Here is a 16305-nt window from a genome sequence, read left to right on the forward strand (position 1 = left end):
TTGGTTGGAATTTGTGATTGGCTGTGAAGTCTTACCTCCCTAGGGTATTGCTGATGTTATAATGTGAAGAAGAAAGGTAGCATCCCAGCATCTGTCTGTCATGTCACAGGATGAAAGGAGTTGGCGTGGCTTTGGCAGACAGCATCTGACGGGACAGCAAGGGCTGCTGCTGCTGCTGCTGTCTGGTGGTGGAATTAGGCTAAACCTTCGGCTGAAGTGAAATGAATGGGAAAGGCTGCATGAAGCACCCAGGGTCTGAGGCAGTAGGGAACTGTGCGGTCATTACTGGATGGAAACAGAAAGGTACTGGAGAACCAGAGCAACACAGCCACTCGGTTCCGAGGGTGCTGCCCACTGACCCTGTCTGGGGGACAGCGAGGGCAGGCCCACCCAGAGTGAAAATTCTGTGGAGAACATGTCCACATTAAGACCAACCCTCTCCTGCTGAACCCCTGGGGGACCCCGGGAAGAGGTCTCAGCCTCAGTGAAGCAGAGCAGACAGAAGACAGGCCTGCCAGAGAACCTCCCCCAGTGCAGTGGCGACAGGTGAGCGCTAGGAAGCCTTTCAGGAATAACTAGCATGATCTTTGATCTCACATAAATGATTTCAGGAAACAGAAAGAGGAGAAACACATCCCAACTTCTGGTGTGAGATGGGCACCACCTTGATGTGCAAACCAGATCAGGACGTCACCAGAAAGGAAATGACAGGCCAGTCTCTCATGAATGTGGATGCAGAAATCCTAAACAAAATATCAGCAAATTGAAAGCAATAAAAGAAAAAAATACCTCACCACCAAGTTGGATGTATTGTAGGAATAGATTGGTCTTAGAAAATCAATCATATAGTTCATCATATTGATACATTAAATTAGAAAAATAATATGATCATCTCTGTAGACTTATAAAAGGCATTTGGTAGAGTTCAGCCTGCACTCAATTAAAGAAAACAAGAACCAACAACTCAAACAACTCTTAGTAAACTGAGAATAGACAGGACCCTCCTTAATCTAACAAAGGGTAGCTACAGAAGACTGATAAACATCACTCAGTGGTGAAATGTAGAAAACTTGCCTGAGAAACAACAAGACAAGGATGTCAGCTAACACCACTTCTACCCAACTCGTATTTGAGGTCTCAGCCAGTGCAATAAGTACTGGAAAGAAATAAAAGTTATAAAGATTGTAAAGGAATAAATAAGAATCTCATTATTCACAGATGACTGTACACATAGAAAAACCAAGGCAATCTATTACATAAGTTACTAGAATTAATAAATGAGGCTTGCCTTGTTGAATTCAGAGCAGTGGTGGCAAAGCTGCACTTATGTTCACCAGGATACAATATATTGAATATATATATATATATATATATATATATATATATATATATATATATCTGATATGCATTCTATGATATATAGATATCATATATTATACCTGAACTATATCAGATATATAAATATTATTATCTTTTTCCTGTATTTACCCAAATCTGGAAACAACCCAAATGTCCTCTTTGGAGAAGTGTCTATTTAGGTCCTTTGCCCATTTTTAACTAGATTGCTTGTCTTCCTTTTGTTAAGTTGTATGAGTTTCTTATATATATATATATTAATATATTTTATTGATTTTTTTACAGAGAGGAAGGGAGAGGGACAGAGAGTCAGAAACATCGATGAGAGAGAAACATCGATCAGCTGCCTCTTGCTCACCCCCTACTGGGGATGTGCCCGCAACCAAGGTACATGCCCTTGACTGGAATCGAACCTGGGACCCTTCAGTCCGCAGACCGACGCTCTATCCACTGAGCCAAACCGGTTTCGGCCGAGTTTCTTATATATTTTTAATATTAACCCTTTATCAGATGTATCATTGCCAAATATGTTCTTCCATACAGTGGGCTCCATTTTCATTTTGTTGATGGTTTCTTTTGCTGTGCAGAAGCTTTTTATTTTGATATAGTTTCATTTGTTTATTTTCTCATTTGTTTTCTTAGCCCTAGGAGATGTATCTGTAAACATACTGCTATGAGAGATGTCTGAGATTTTGCTGCCTATGGCTTCTTCTAGGATTTTTATGGTTTCCCGACTTTACATTTAAGTCTTTTACCCATTTTGAGTTTATTCTTGTGCATGGTGGTCTAGTTTCACTTTTTTTTTGCATGTATCTGTCCAATTTTCCCAACACCATTTATTGAAGAGACTGTCTTGATTCCATTGTATGCTCTTGCTTCCTTTGTCAAATATTAATTGGGTCTATTTCTGGTTCTCTGTTCTGTTCCATTGATCTATATGCCTGTTCTTGTGCCAGTACCAGGCTGTTTTGATTACTGTGGCTTTGTAGTATAATTTGAAATCTGGTATTGTGATTCCTCCAACTTTGTTTTTCTTTCTCAAAATTGCTGCAGCTATTCGGGGTCTTTTTTAATTTCATATAAATTTTTGGAGTATTTGTTCTAGCTCGGTAAAATATGTTGTTGGTATTTTAATAGAGAGTACATTGAATCTATAGATTGCCTTGGGTAGTATGGACATTTTGATGATATTGATTTTACCAATTCATAAACACAGTATATTCTTCCACTTGTTTATATCTTCTTCTAACTCTTTTTTCAACATCCTATAGTTTTCCAAGTACAGGTCTTTTGCCACCTTGGTTAAGTTTATCCCTAAGTATCTTAATTTTTTTGTTGCAATGGTAAATGGGATTGTTTGTTTAGCTTCTCTTTCTGAGAATTCATTATTGGTGTATAAAAAAGACATTGATTTTTGGGTGTTGATTTTGTATTCTGCTACATTGCCAAATTCATTTATTAAACCTAGTAGTTTTTTGGTGGAGTTTCAGGGTTTTCTATGTACAGTATCATGTGATCTGCGAATAATGAGAGTTTTACTTCCTCCTTTCCAATTTGGATGCCTTTTATTTCTTTTCTTGTCTGATTACTGTGGCTAGGACTTCCATCCAGTACTATGTTGAATAAGAGTGTTGAAAGCGGAAATCCCTGACTTGTTCCTGTTCTTAGGGGAAATGCTTTTAGTTTTTGCCCATTGAGTATGATGTTGGCTGTAGGTTTGTCATATATGGCCTTTATCATGTTGAGATATGCTCCCTCTATTCCCACTTGGTTGCAAGTTTTTATCAAAAATGGGTGTTGGATTTTGTAGAATGCTTTTTCTGTGTCTATTGATATGATCATGTGATTTTTGTCTTTCAATTTGTTTATGTGCTGTATCAAGTTTATTGGTTTATAAATATTGTACCAGCCTTGCATCCTGGCATGAATCCCACTTGGTCATGGTGTATGATTTTTTAAATATATTGCTGGATCCATTTTGCTAATATCTTGTTGAGGATTTTAGCATCTATGTTCATCAGGGATATTGGTCTATAATTCTCTTTCTTTGTATTATCTTTATCTTGTTTTAGAATTAGGATTATACTGGCCTCATAGAAAGAGCTTGGAAGTGTTCCTTCCTCTTGAATTTTTTGGAATCGTTTGGTAAAACTCTCCTGTGAAGCCATCTGGAGCTGGGCTTTTGTTTGTTGGAAGTATTTTTTATTACTGCTTCAATTTCAGTAGTTATCAGCCTATTCAGGTTTTTTAATTCTTTCTGATTGAGTTTTTGAAAATTGTACTTTTCTAGGAATATGTCCATTTCATTCAGGGTGTCCATTTTGTTGAAATAAAGTTGTTCATAATATTTCTTTTTTACAATCCTTTGTATTTCTGTGGGGTTAATTGTTACTTCATGTCTTTTGTTTCTGATTTTATTTATTTGGGTTCTATCTTTTTGTTTCTTGATGAGTCTTTTAGAGGTTCATCAATCTTGTTTATCCTTTCAAAGAACTAGCTCTTGGTTTTATTGATCTTTTGTATTGTTTTTTGGTATTTCCACTCTGATTTTTATTATTTCCTTCCTTCTAATTATGCTGGGCTTTTCTTGTTGTTCTCTTTCCAATTCTTTAAGTTGTAGGCTTAAATAATTTATTAAAAGTTTTTCTTGTTTTTTGAGGTAGGCCTGTAGTGCTATGAACTTTCCTCTCAGGACTGCTTTCACTGTGTCCCATAGATTTTGGGTTATTGTGTATTAATTTTCATTTGTTTCCAGGATGTTTTTTACTTCTTCTTTGATCTCTTTGGTAACCTATTCTTTGTCCAATAGCATGCTATTTAGCTCTATGTGTTTGAATGTTTTTGATTGTTTTTCTTGTAGCTGATTTCTAATTTCATGCCATTGTGAACTGAGAGGATGCTTGATATGATTTCAATCTTTTGAACTTGTAGAGACTTAGCTTGTGTTCTAATATGTGGTCTATCTTTGAAAATATCCCATGTGGCAATAAACTCCTTTAGCTATTTGTCTGCAAAGCTCCTAATTTCACCTTCAATTTTACTTTATTTTTATTTTTTTAAAATTTAATAAATCTTTATTGTTCAGATTATTACAATTGTTCCTCTTTTTCCCCCCATAGCTCCCCTCCACCCGGTTCCCACCCCACCCTCTGCCCTTATCCCTCCCCTCACTGTCCTCATCCATAGGTGTATGCTTTTTGTCCAGTCTCTTCCTGCACCCCCTACACCCCTTTCCCCCCGAGAATTGTCAGTCCACTCCCTTTCTATGCCCCTGATTCTATTATATTCACCAGTTTATTCTGTTCATCAGATTTTTTATTCACTTGATTTTTAGATTCACTTGTTGATAGATACGTATTTGTGGTTCATAATTTTTATCTTTACCTTTTTCTTCTTCTTCCTCTTCTTAAAGAATACCTTTCAGCATTTCATATAACACTGGTTTGGTGGTGATGAACTCCTTTAGTTTTTTCTTATCTGTGAACCTCTTTATCTGACCTTCAATTCTGAATGATAGCTTTGCTGGGTAGAGTAATCTTGGTTGTAGGTTCTTGCTATTCATCTCTTTGAATATTCTGGCACTCCCGTCTGGCCTGCATAGTTTCTGTTGAGAAATCAGCTGACAGTCATATGGGAGCTCCCTTGTAGGTAACTAACTGTTTTTCTATTGCTGCTTTTAATATTCTCTCTTTGTCTTTTGCTCTTGGCATTTTAATTATGATGTGTCTTGGTGTGGTCCTCTTTGGATTCCTTTTGTTTGGGGTTCTCTGTGCTTCCTGGACTTGTAAGTCTATTTCTTTCACCAGGTGGGGGAAGTTTTCGGTCATTATTTCTTCAAATAGGTTTTCAGTATCTTGCTCTCTCTTTTCTTCTGGCACCCCCATAATTCAGATATTGGTACGCTTGAAGTTGTCCCAGAGGCTCCTTACACTATCTTCATATTTTTGGATTCTTTTTTCTTTTTGCTTTTCCAGTTGAGTGTTTTTTGCTTCTTTGTATTTCAAATCTTTGACTTGATTCTTGCGATCCTCTAGTCTGCTGTTGGATCTCTGTATGTTATTCTTTATTTCAGTCAGTGTATGCTTAATTTCTAGTTGGTCCTTTTTCATATCCTCGAGGGTCTTGCTAAATTTATCAGCCTTTTCTAGAAAATTCTTGAAAAACCTTATAACCATGGTTTTGAACTCTATATCCAGTTGTTTGCTTTCCTCCATTTCTTTAATTCATGATCTGTTTCTTTGTCTCCGCATTTTGGCTGCTTCCCTGGGTTGATAGAGTGGCTTTGTGTGCTAGGTGTCCTATAGGCCCCAGTGGCTCAGCCTCCCCAGTTACCTGAGGTGGACACTCTTGGTGCACCCCTTTGTGGGCTGTGTGCACAGTCTTGTTGTAGTTAAGCCTTGATTGTTGTTGGTATCACTGGGAGGAATTGACCTCCGGGCCAATTGGCTGTGAGGATCAGCTGTGTCTACGCTGGGAGAACTTCTGTGCTGGAGACACCCTTATGAGACAAGACTTGCAAAAGCCTCTGTGCTCAGCCTGGATGGGGTGGAGTCTCAGGGTGGAGCAGACAGCATTGGTTTCCTGTCAGCCCTGCCCTAATAGGCCCCTGTGTCTCAGTGTCCCATGGTAATCGCTGCAAGCACCTCTGAGAGAAAGCCGCCCTCAAGTTCTGCCCACTGCCAGACAGTCCAATTTCTCCCCAAATGAGTCTGGGTCCCCAGAGTCTCGCCCAGAACTGGAGTTCAGTGCAGTTGGGAGCTTTTCTCTCCTTCCTGCTTGAGAAAGCCAGCTGCGTACTCAGTTGCCCACCCTCTCTGCGCGCGCCTCAGTACCTCTGCCTTCCGCAGTTCCTCTGAGTCTCAGTGTGCTTTTCTCTTTCCTTCTAGTTGTAGAATTTCCACTCAGCCAGCCTTCCTGTGGTTCTGGATGATGTCTGTTCTGTCTTTTAGTTGTAGTTTTGAAATTGTTGTGCGACGCAGCAGTTTAGGTGTTTACCTATGCCGCCATTTTGGTTTCTCCTTAATCTAGAGGAAATATTTTAATATTGCTATTTGCCCTTTCTCCAGGTGGCTTGCCAGCCAGGGGGCAGCAGCTTCACCTTCAATTTTAAATGATAGCCTTGCTGGATAGAGTAGTCTTGGATTTAGTCCCTGGCTTTTCATTACTTTGTATACTTCGTGCCACTCCCTTCTGGCCTGAGAAACCAGCTGATAGTCTAATGGAAGTTCCCTTGTAGGTAACTTTCTGTCTCTCTTTTGCAGCCTTTAAGATTCTTTCTTTGTCTCTAATGTTTGCCATTTTAATTATGATGTATCTTGGTGTGGGTTTTTTGGGTTCATCTTGATTGGGACTCTGCTTCTGGACTTGTGTGACTTTTTTCTTCCCTAAGTCAGGGAAGTTTTCTGTCATTACTTCTTCAAACAGGTTTTCTATTCCTTACTCAGCCTCTTCTCCTCCTGGCATCCCTGTTATGAAGATGTTGTTCCATTTCATGTTGTCCCAAAGCTCCCTTAAACTCTCCTTTTGCTTTTTTTTTTTTTTTTTCCATTTTCTGCTCTGAGTGGATGTTTTTTTCTACCTTGTTGTCTAATTCAGTGATTTGGTCCTCACCTTCTTCTAGTCCCATGGTCGGCAAACTGTGGCTCGTGAGCCACATGCGGCTCTTTGGCCCCTTGAGTGTGGCTCTTCCACAAAATACCACGGCCTGGCAGAGTCTATTTTGAAGAAGTGGCATTAGAAGAAGTTTAAGTTTAAAAAATTTGGCTCTCAAAAGAAATTTCAATCATTGTACTGTTGATGTTTGGCTCTGTTGACTAATGAGTTTGCCGACCACTGTTCTAGTCTACTCTTGAATCCTTCCAGGGTATTTTTTATTTCAGCTATGTCATTCCTCATCTCCAATTGATTCTTATTTATTGTTTCAAGCTCTCTTTTCATGCTGGTGTAACTCTCATTAAGAACCTTATAATTGTCTTTAAGTTGCTTGTAGTTCTCACTGAATTGTTTGAGCACCCTTATTATAATTACTTTCAATTCTTTATCTGACAAATTGTTTCCCTCCATTTCATTTAGTTCATTTTCTGGAGATTCCTTTTTTCCTTTCATTTGGGGGTTGTTTCTTTGTCTCCCCATTTTTGCTGTTTCTTTGTTTTTGTTTCTATGCATTAGATCAAACTGCTATGCCTCCCAGATTTTTTGGGGTGGTCTTATGTAGTAGGTGTTTTGTGAGACCCAGTGGCACACTCTCTTAGATCTCCTGAGCTGGGTGCTCTAGGAGAGCCCCTTACTCGAGTTATTTAGGTTCTCCTGTTGTAGTTGGGTCTTGAATGTTATTGTCCCAATCATGGATGGAGTCTCCTCTCAGGCTGGATGACTATGTGGCTCACCCTTGACCACGTCATGCAAGCGGTTGTGGAGGTGCTGACAGAACAGAATGAAATACAACAACATAAAACATGAAACAGAAGAAACAAAACAAGAATGTGCACAAGACCCCTACAGAATCAACAAAAGCAACCACTGGAAAAGAGATAATTATGAAAGAGAAAAGAGATCAAGAATGATAGAAAAAAGAAAGAAAAAATATGGGGAGAAAACAAAACAAAACAAAACAAACAAACAAAAAAAGCACAAACAAAAAAGAACAAGAAAGGGGAGGGGCAGAATATGTAGATGTAGAGCCGAAATAAAGAAAATAAGAATAAAGAATTAGAGGAATAGAGGAAGGAAAATGGTTTAGAATTAAGGAGGGAGAAAAGAAATGAAAAGACAAGAAAAAAAAACATATGAAAAGAAAAATAGAAGAGAAAGTAGATAGGCCTAAAATAAGAAAAAGAAAAAAGTTAAGAAAGCAGGCAAAAAAGAAGAGGAAAGAAAAGTGAGAGAAAAAACTTGAGTAGTGAAAAAAAGAAGAAAAGTTGAGAAAGAGAAGGGAAGAGGAAAATTGGATATATGAAGGGGACAGCAGAGACTAGAATAATAACAAATCAATAAAGCAGATAGATAAAGAAAATTTTAAAATGGAAAAAAAAGGTAAGAGAAAAACTAAAAAAGAAGAAAGGAGTAAAAAAAGGAGGAAAAATAGAAAAGATGAAAAAAAGTGAAGTGGTGTTCATTTAAGCCAAGTTTAATGCCCACCGGGAGCTTGCTTTGCACCCCACACTTTTGTTCTGTCTACCAATTCTAGGTTTTCTGTTAGGTATTTAGGTGCTAACCACTGTCAGGCACCGTGTTTTGGCTTTCACAACCTGCTTCAAGCTCTAAGTGATCCACTGATCCACCACTTTTGTTTCTCTCCACAGGCCTTGGGGCTGCAAGCAGGAGGGGCCAATCTACCCTCTAAAGTAGGTTTGTTAGCCTCATGGGGCCCAGGGCTGGGTCAGCAAACTTCCCCTGATTCCCCAGACTCCGTCTCTGCCTGCCTTTGCCTGCTAGTCAGCTGTCAATCTTAATCACTCAAAAGTCGGTCTCTGAAAGGGCCTTAGGTGAGGGAGGTTCTGTTAAGCTTTCAGGGAATATGGTGGGTGTGTTTTCCTGACCCACAGCTACTCCTCTGCGAGTGGCCCAAAATATTACTCTGCCCTTGGCTGGACAGAGATCCTTGTATGGGGTCCAACAGGGTCAGCTGGAAACCTGGAGTTTTTATCAGTCTGGTTCCCAGAATAGTGGGGTGCGCGGACCCTCCTGCAATCCAGTCTCTGAGGGCTCCTTGAAACTGCTCAGACCCCTGAGCTTGGCCTCGGCTTTCATTTCCTCTGGAAAGCTCAGAATGCAGGGTGTGGTATGCAGCTCTCGTGAGGGTGGAACAAGCTGTATCAGCTGCCCTGAGGCTACTGGAGCAGCTATCTCCTTTCAGGAAAAATGGCCTTTTTGGTTTCTACGTGTATGAACAGCTAAATGCGGGTCTCCTGGCCATGGCTTTTACATGTCTCCCTGGCCTGCTTCCCACCCCAGCCTCTCCTCAGGTACCTCAAGTCCGTGCCTCCCTCCCTGCACCAAAGCCTCGGGTGAGTAGTTGCAAATGAAAGCTCCTGTGCCCTGGGTTTAGAAAAAAAAAATTTAAACCCCAAAACTGCGCTTTCTCTCCAACAGGCTCCAGACTCTGCCTTGGCCAGCCGCCCGGCTGGGTGTTATGTGGGCCGCAGGTCTCGGCTCTGGTGCTCTGGCTGTGGAGCCTGGCCAGGCGCTCCCTCCTCTCTCAGCCTGCGGGCCTGCCGCCTCTGAGACCTGGGTCAGCTCCTCTCGAGACCTTGCCCTTCCTTCTGATCTCCAGGAGTTTTCTGTCCATCCTTGATATGCCTCCTCCTCAGTTGGTAATTCCAGGTGAATGTTTTCCAACTTAGTTGTAGTATTTTCAGTCTGGCCTTGGGATGAGGTACACGACAGGCCTGCTGATTCAGCTGCCATTTTTCTCTCCGAAAAATATTTACTTAAAAAAAAAAAAGTAGGCTACATGAAACAAAATGGACAAATCTATAAACCTAAAGTTGAATGAATGAAAAACAAAACATAAAAGTTATGGTTACAGTATAATGCTATTTATATCAAGTTCAAAAGGAAGCAAAATTAAACTACATTTTATAGGGATGCCTGCAAGGGTGGTGAAGAAAAAGCAAGGGTGTAATTACCATACAGACAGGAGAATGGTGTGTCTTCGGTTGGAATGAGGGCTTTGTAGCCAGGAAGAGCCTTCTGGGACGTAAATAATGTTCAATTTCTGGTCTTGGTTTATAGTTACTTGGCTCTCTAACCATTTGTTAAGTGTTAACCTGTAACATTTATGAACATTTACTTATATTTTGCAATATAAATCTTTAAAAATTAATACAATTAGACTTCCCAAGGAAATAAATTTTCTGACATGATTGAGAATTAGCTTTCTACTTATTTGTTAAATGCCAAACAGTTATGCATCTTATCTTTTTTTTAAAAAAAATCTTTTTATTTCAGAGAGGAAGGGAGAAGGAGAGAGAGATAGGAACATCAATGATGAGAGAGAATCATTCATCGGCTGCCTCCTGCATGCCCCACACTGGGGATCAAGCTTGTAATCTGGGGGAAGTGTCCTGATGGGAACTGAATGGTGACCTCCTGGTTCATAGATGGATGTTCAACCACTGAGCAACACCGGCTGGGCTGTATGTTATCTTTCACAATAAAAATATATAATTGTATAATTAGACTAGTAATGAAAAACAGCAATCACCAGACCATCTTACTTCCTAGAGACAGATTTTCTGTTTGCCCTGCATTTAGCTGTTCATACATGTCCAATCCAAGACGGTCATTTTTCCTGTTGTTGTTGTTGTTTTTGTGTGTGTGTACCTCACTATTTCTAAATAAGCTTAAAGTGCTGTGTCTTTATTTTTCACTTTCATATATTATGGACTACTAGAGGCCCGGTGCATGAAATTTGTGCACAGGGGTGGGGGGGTTCCTCAGCCCAGCCTGCACCCTCTCCAATCTGGGACCCCTCGAGGGATGTCCGACTGCCTGTTTAGGTTGATCCTGATAGGGCAGTCGGACATCCCTCTCACAATCCAGGACTGCTGGCTCCCAACTGCTCGCCTGCCTGCTTTCCTGATTACCCCTAACTGCTTCTGCCTGCCAGCCTGATCACCCCCTAACCACTCCCCTGCCAGCCTGATTGATGCCTAACTGCTCCCCTGCCGGCCTGATTGCCCCTAACTGCCCTCCTCTGCTGGCCTGGTCACCCCTTACTGCCCTCCCCGCTGGCCTGATCGCCCACAACTGCCCTCTCCTGCAGGCTTGGTCCCCTCCAACTGCTCTCCCCTGCAGGCCTGTGTCCCTCCCAACTGCCGTTCCCTGTAGGCCCTGTCGCCCCCAACTTCCCTCCTCTGCTGGCCTGGTCACCCCTAAGTGCACTCCCCTGAAGGCTTGATCACCCCCAACTGCCCTCCCTTGCAGGCCTGGTCCCTCCCAACCGCCCTCCCCTGCTGGCCATCTTGTGGTGGCCATCTTGTGTCCACATGGGGGCAGGATCTTTGACCACATGGGGGCAGCCATCTTGTGTGTTACAGTGATGGTCAATTTGCATATTACTCTTTTATTAGATAGGATTATGGACTGTCTAAATCCATAAGTGGGACTTGGCTTTCTTATCCACCTTGTTTTCTCTAGGCTCACACGCACTGTTTTCCTATTCTCTTCCTCCCCAACTATATCACTTTTCGCTTGTGTTGATTTAAAACATTATTTGGCATCTGTTATTATGACTATGTAAATATTATTTATAACCAAAATAATTCAACCTAAACTTCTATCAATGTGTTCTATTAGCTTTCCTTTGTTTTTCTTTTTTTCCTAGAGATATCCCTCCAGAATTCCTCATTCTTTTCCCCCAGTTTGGACCAGAGTTTACATTAGCATGCTTATAAAATATTTTTCAAAGACTTCTACCATCCATGACTCAGTAAGTGATACCAGATTTGCTGTCCACTGAAAAAAACTACAAAATTGGACAATATATGAAACAACTCTTTTCAGGCATTGAAAAATGAGCATCACAGAAGAGAATCTCATGAGCCCAGTGTCGCCCCGACATTGTTCCGGCTTTCAGCCTGGAGGTGCTCTTTCTGCTCTGAGCAGGAAGAGACTGAAGGTCAGGCTTTTGAAGTGGTTGGGATTTGTTGTCAGGGTGTCTGAGAAGGGGGAGCTGCCCGGAGAGCAGTACCAAGAGGTCTGCATTCTACTCTCTGTGGGGCTTTGGTAAGACCAGGCTGCACGGGGGGAAAAGGTGAAACTCCGTGACTGAATAGAGATCACCTGCTGAAGTCGGAAAGCCCAATGCTGACACCATGTAGTGCCAGGTGACATTGGGGTTCCAGCCCAGGCAGCAGAGAGGCCTCACTGAAAAATTTGGAATGTAATAGAGATTCCAGAAAGGCCAAACCTAAGAGGAAAGTCAACACTCCACAGTAAGGGACATATCCTAAAAACGAGGTCCAAACAAAAACAGACCCATCCAACAAAGAATAAAACCAAGGCCGACAAGACCAAAAGTAATTGCCAATAGTTTCAGTTTCTGAACAAGTTCAACACTTGTGTATGGGGAAGATGTGATTTTCTCTTTCTACCACATGCCATACACAGTGTTCAGCACATCGCTAGATATGAAAAGAAATGGGAAAACATGAGTCATAGTCAATAGAAAAACACAGTTTTTGAAAACTGGTTCCTGGTTGCCCAGATGTTGGAATTAATAAGCAATAACTCTCAAACAACTATTACAGTTATACATGTTTATAAATGAGCAAATGAGGAACCTCAACAGAAAAAAGTCATTTATAAAAAACAAAAACAAACGGAAATTAAAGAATTGAAAAAGTGTAACATATGAAATAAAAATTTAATTGTAAGAGCTTAACAGTGGATTGGAAAGGTTAGAAGTAGGGCTCAAAGAGCCATTCAATCTGAGAAATAGAAAGAAAAATACTGAAAAAATTAAGACATGAAGAGAGCAATTACTGAGCACTATCCATTTCTCATGTGTTAGAAATAGAACTAATTTCTTTCATTGCTTTTGTTTTAGTTTACTATTTATTTATTTAAAATTTATTGTTGAAAGTATTACAGATGTCCCTCTCATCTCTCCTCCCCCACCCCCATTGACTCCCTCCACCCTGCTCCCACCTTTTCCCTAGCCCTTCACCACATTATTGTCTGGTCATGCATTATGCATATCCTATATAATGAAAGCCCAGTGACTGAAACGGCAGAACGACCAGGACAACCAGAGACCAGAATGACTGTGGCCCCTTGCCCCTGCCAGCCCTACCCCCCAGCAGGGACCCCCACCTGGATCCAGGGCCCCCATCAGGGCAGGCCGGCCAGTCCCCACCTGTGCACTGGGCCTCTATCCTATATAATCCTAGAGATTCCAGAAAGTCAGACATCCCTTGAGGAGTCCCAGATTGGAGAGGGTGCAGGCTGGGCTGAGGGACACCCCCCCATGCATGAATTTCATGCACCGGACGTCTAGTCCTATATAATAAAAGGGTAATATGCAAATTGACCCTAACGGCAGAACAACCAGAACTACTGCTCGACCAGTCACTATGAGGTGCACTGACCACCTCTTGGTCCCTTTCCCTGTCCAGCAGGCTCCGATTGCCCGATGGGTGGGGGGAACCAGGGGTGAGTGGCAGGAAACGCAGGTGGCACCAGGCCAAGGCCCCTGCCCCGCCAGTCACTCCACACACAGAGGGCGACCTGCAGCAGGGGCGGGCTGGCCAGTGAGCAGGAATGGCTGAACTCTCGGTCCCTTCCCCAGCCATCAGGCTCTGATTGCCCGATGGCAAATGGGGAATTGGGGAGGTGGCAGTGGGGGGCGGGGCCGGCTGCGGGCAGCCAGGGAAGATGGTCCTGATCGCAAACCAGGCCTAGGGACTGTACCTGTGCACGAATTTCGTGTGCCGGGCCTCTAGTGTGCATATAAGTTCATTGGTTAATCTCTTCCTGCTTCCCCCACCCCTTCCCTCTGAAATATGTCAGTCTGTCACATGCTTCAAGGTCTATGGATATATTTTGTTTGTTTATTTTGTTCATTAGATTCCACATATAAGTGAGATCATGTCATACTTGTCTTTCTCTGACTGGCTTATTTCACTTAGCATAATACTCTCCAGGTCCCTTCATGCTGTCCTTCTTTTTTACAGCTGCACAGTATTCCATTGTGTAAATGTAACACTGTAACACAGTTTTTTTTTTTATCCATTCATTTACTGATGGGCACTTGGGCTATTTCTAGGTATTCGTTTTGCACAATTGCTTTGTGAAAATTACATGAATGATTGGGAAACATTGAAATTCTTCATGAGCTCATGCAAAGCAAGCAAAGTAATTCTCTTTCTAAATTCTCACCCGAGGATATGCTTATTGATTTGAGAGAGAGAGGAAGGAAGCAGGGGGGGGGGGGGGGGAGAGAGACAGAGAGACAGAGATGTGAGAGAGAAACATGGATCATTTGCCTCCTGTAGGTGCCCTGACCAGGAATTGAACCCACAACCTTTTGGTGTATGGGATGATGCTCCAACCAACTGAATCATGTGCCAGGGCACAATTAAAGTAATTTTGAACAATTATTTGGCTTATTAAAAGATAAAAATAGAGAACAAAAAATAATATTCATGTACAAAATAAACCCAAAACACTCAATCACCTAAGTCCACCCCCACCCTGATGTGGTAGGTTCCTGACTTTCCATGATCTGTCCGTACAAACCAGCTTCATGGTGGCTTCATGGTGGATGTGAGCACCTATGGCCAAATGAGGGGTGGGCCAAGTTTTTGCTCCACTGACATGGAGAGCCCGGCCGGAGCCCTTTACAGGCGGTGCTCCATCCCTTCGCTGCTAGTGTTGGTGCTAACGGACCACAGTGACCCACTTTCCTCTCGGGATCGACGGATAGAGGCCCCCCGTGGCAGGTCAACAACTGAGCAACCCAGAGTTACAAAGGTTGGCTGTGCCCCATCCATCTGTGGACTGTGGGGTGCTCCTTCCCGCCTCCCCCGATGTGTTCACTCCCTACAGGTTCTTTTTTATAAGAGCCTGGCCTCAATGAAGCACAGACCCTGAACCCTCACCTGGAGACCCACCTTAGATCTCCTCAGTCCATGTGCATGACCATGAGCATGGTAGGAAGTTGAGGCACCGGAAATGACTACAGTAAGGCTTCCACTGCAACCAGGATGGGGATGTCCCCGATGGCCCATCCTCTCCTGTTCCTGCCCGGTCCCATTCTCAAAGCATTAACTTTAGCTCCTGATTCGGGAGGGTGATGGCCCCGCAGCCAAGGCCCCGGAGTCCCTGGATCTCCCTGAAACCAGTATGGTCAGCTGCGGACAGTGCAAACTTCACAACCTTTATTTTTATTTACTTTCATCCAGTGTGGGTGAGCTAGGACAGACGGACTCGAAAACACTGGTTTTAATTATCTTCACAATAATGAGATTCTGCATTTTACACAATTAAATTTTTTAGACTCCACTTATGAACACGATGGAGTTTTACTTGGCATAGTAGAAGCCATTTAGGAATGTACTTGACTCTGTGTGTGTGTGTGTGTGTGTGTGTGTGTGTGTGTGTGTGTGTGTGTTTCTATTTTGAAGAGATGAGTCTAGTTTAAAAGTTTTCTTTGATGATTCTGTTCCACTTTGTGGATTTTGGATGGTGAAATTTTAGTCCTCAACCACTCCTTTCTCTTCTGCTTTAAAAACTCCTGTTTTAAACACTCAATAAAGTCTTGTATCTTAAAACACTTTGTAAAACTTGAAGAAGAAAAAAGCATATGTATCATTTGTTTCAGCCACTTAATTGATATGAGTTCTGGGAATGACAATTCATTTTAACATTAGCTTAATTATGCCAGACATTAGTCAATCATAATTGGCAAAAGAAATATATTATAAAAATATGATGCAGTCTAAGACCAAACAGGATTAATTTTTGGATGAGAATTTGATCTGTGCTAATAAAAGTTCACAAAAACTACCATAAATAATTACATTATTGGTAATTGCATATGGACTTACAATAATTTTCTTATAATTAAGAAAATACTTAGGCTGTTTGTCCAAGACAGACTCACACACGGTGTTTCCATTGAGACGTCTTTGCCTCACAGCACTTCCAGGAGATGTATGGGTATTGTTTTAACATGCTGTGGGATTCCTTCCTGCTTCTCTTTTGCTGGTAGATGGGTCTTGGTTAGCTAAATAGGTTGGAAAGTTCTTTACTTCCAGAGGATAGTAACATAGCAGCAAGACAGATGCACACATGTTCACTGGACTTAGTCACGTTCACATTCATTCTATAATAATGCTAAAAACATTACAGAAACGTTAACCATCTCCTGCATGCACAGAGCAGTTTCATTCAAAGGTTCAAGCTGCTTTCTAAGCTATAAGTTATTAAACCCAAACTTTCTTT

Source organism: Plecotus auritus (assembly GCF_963455305.1).
Source record: "Plecotus auritus genome assembly, chromosome: 1".
NCBI classification, from domain to species: Eukaryota; Metazoa; Chordata; class Mammalia; order Chiroptera; family Vespertilionidae; genus Plecotus; species Plecotus auritus.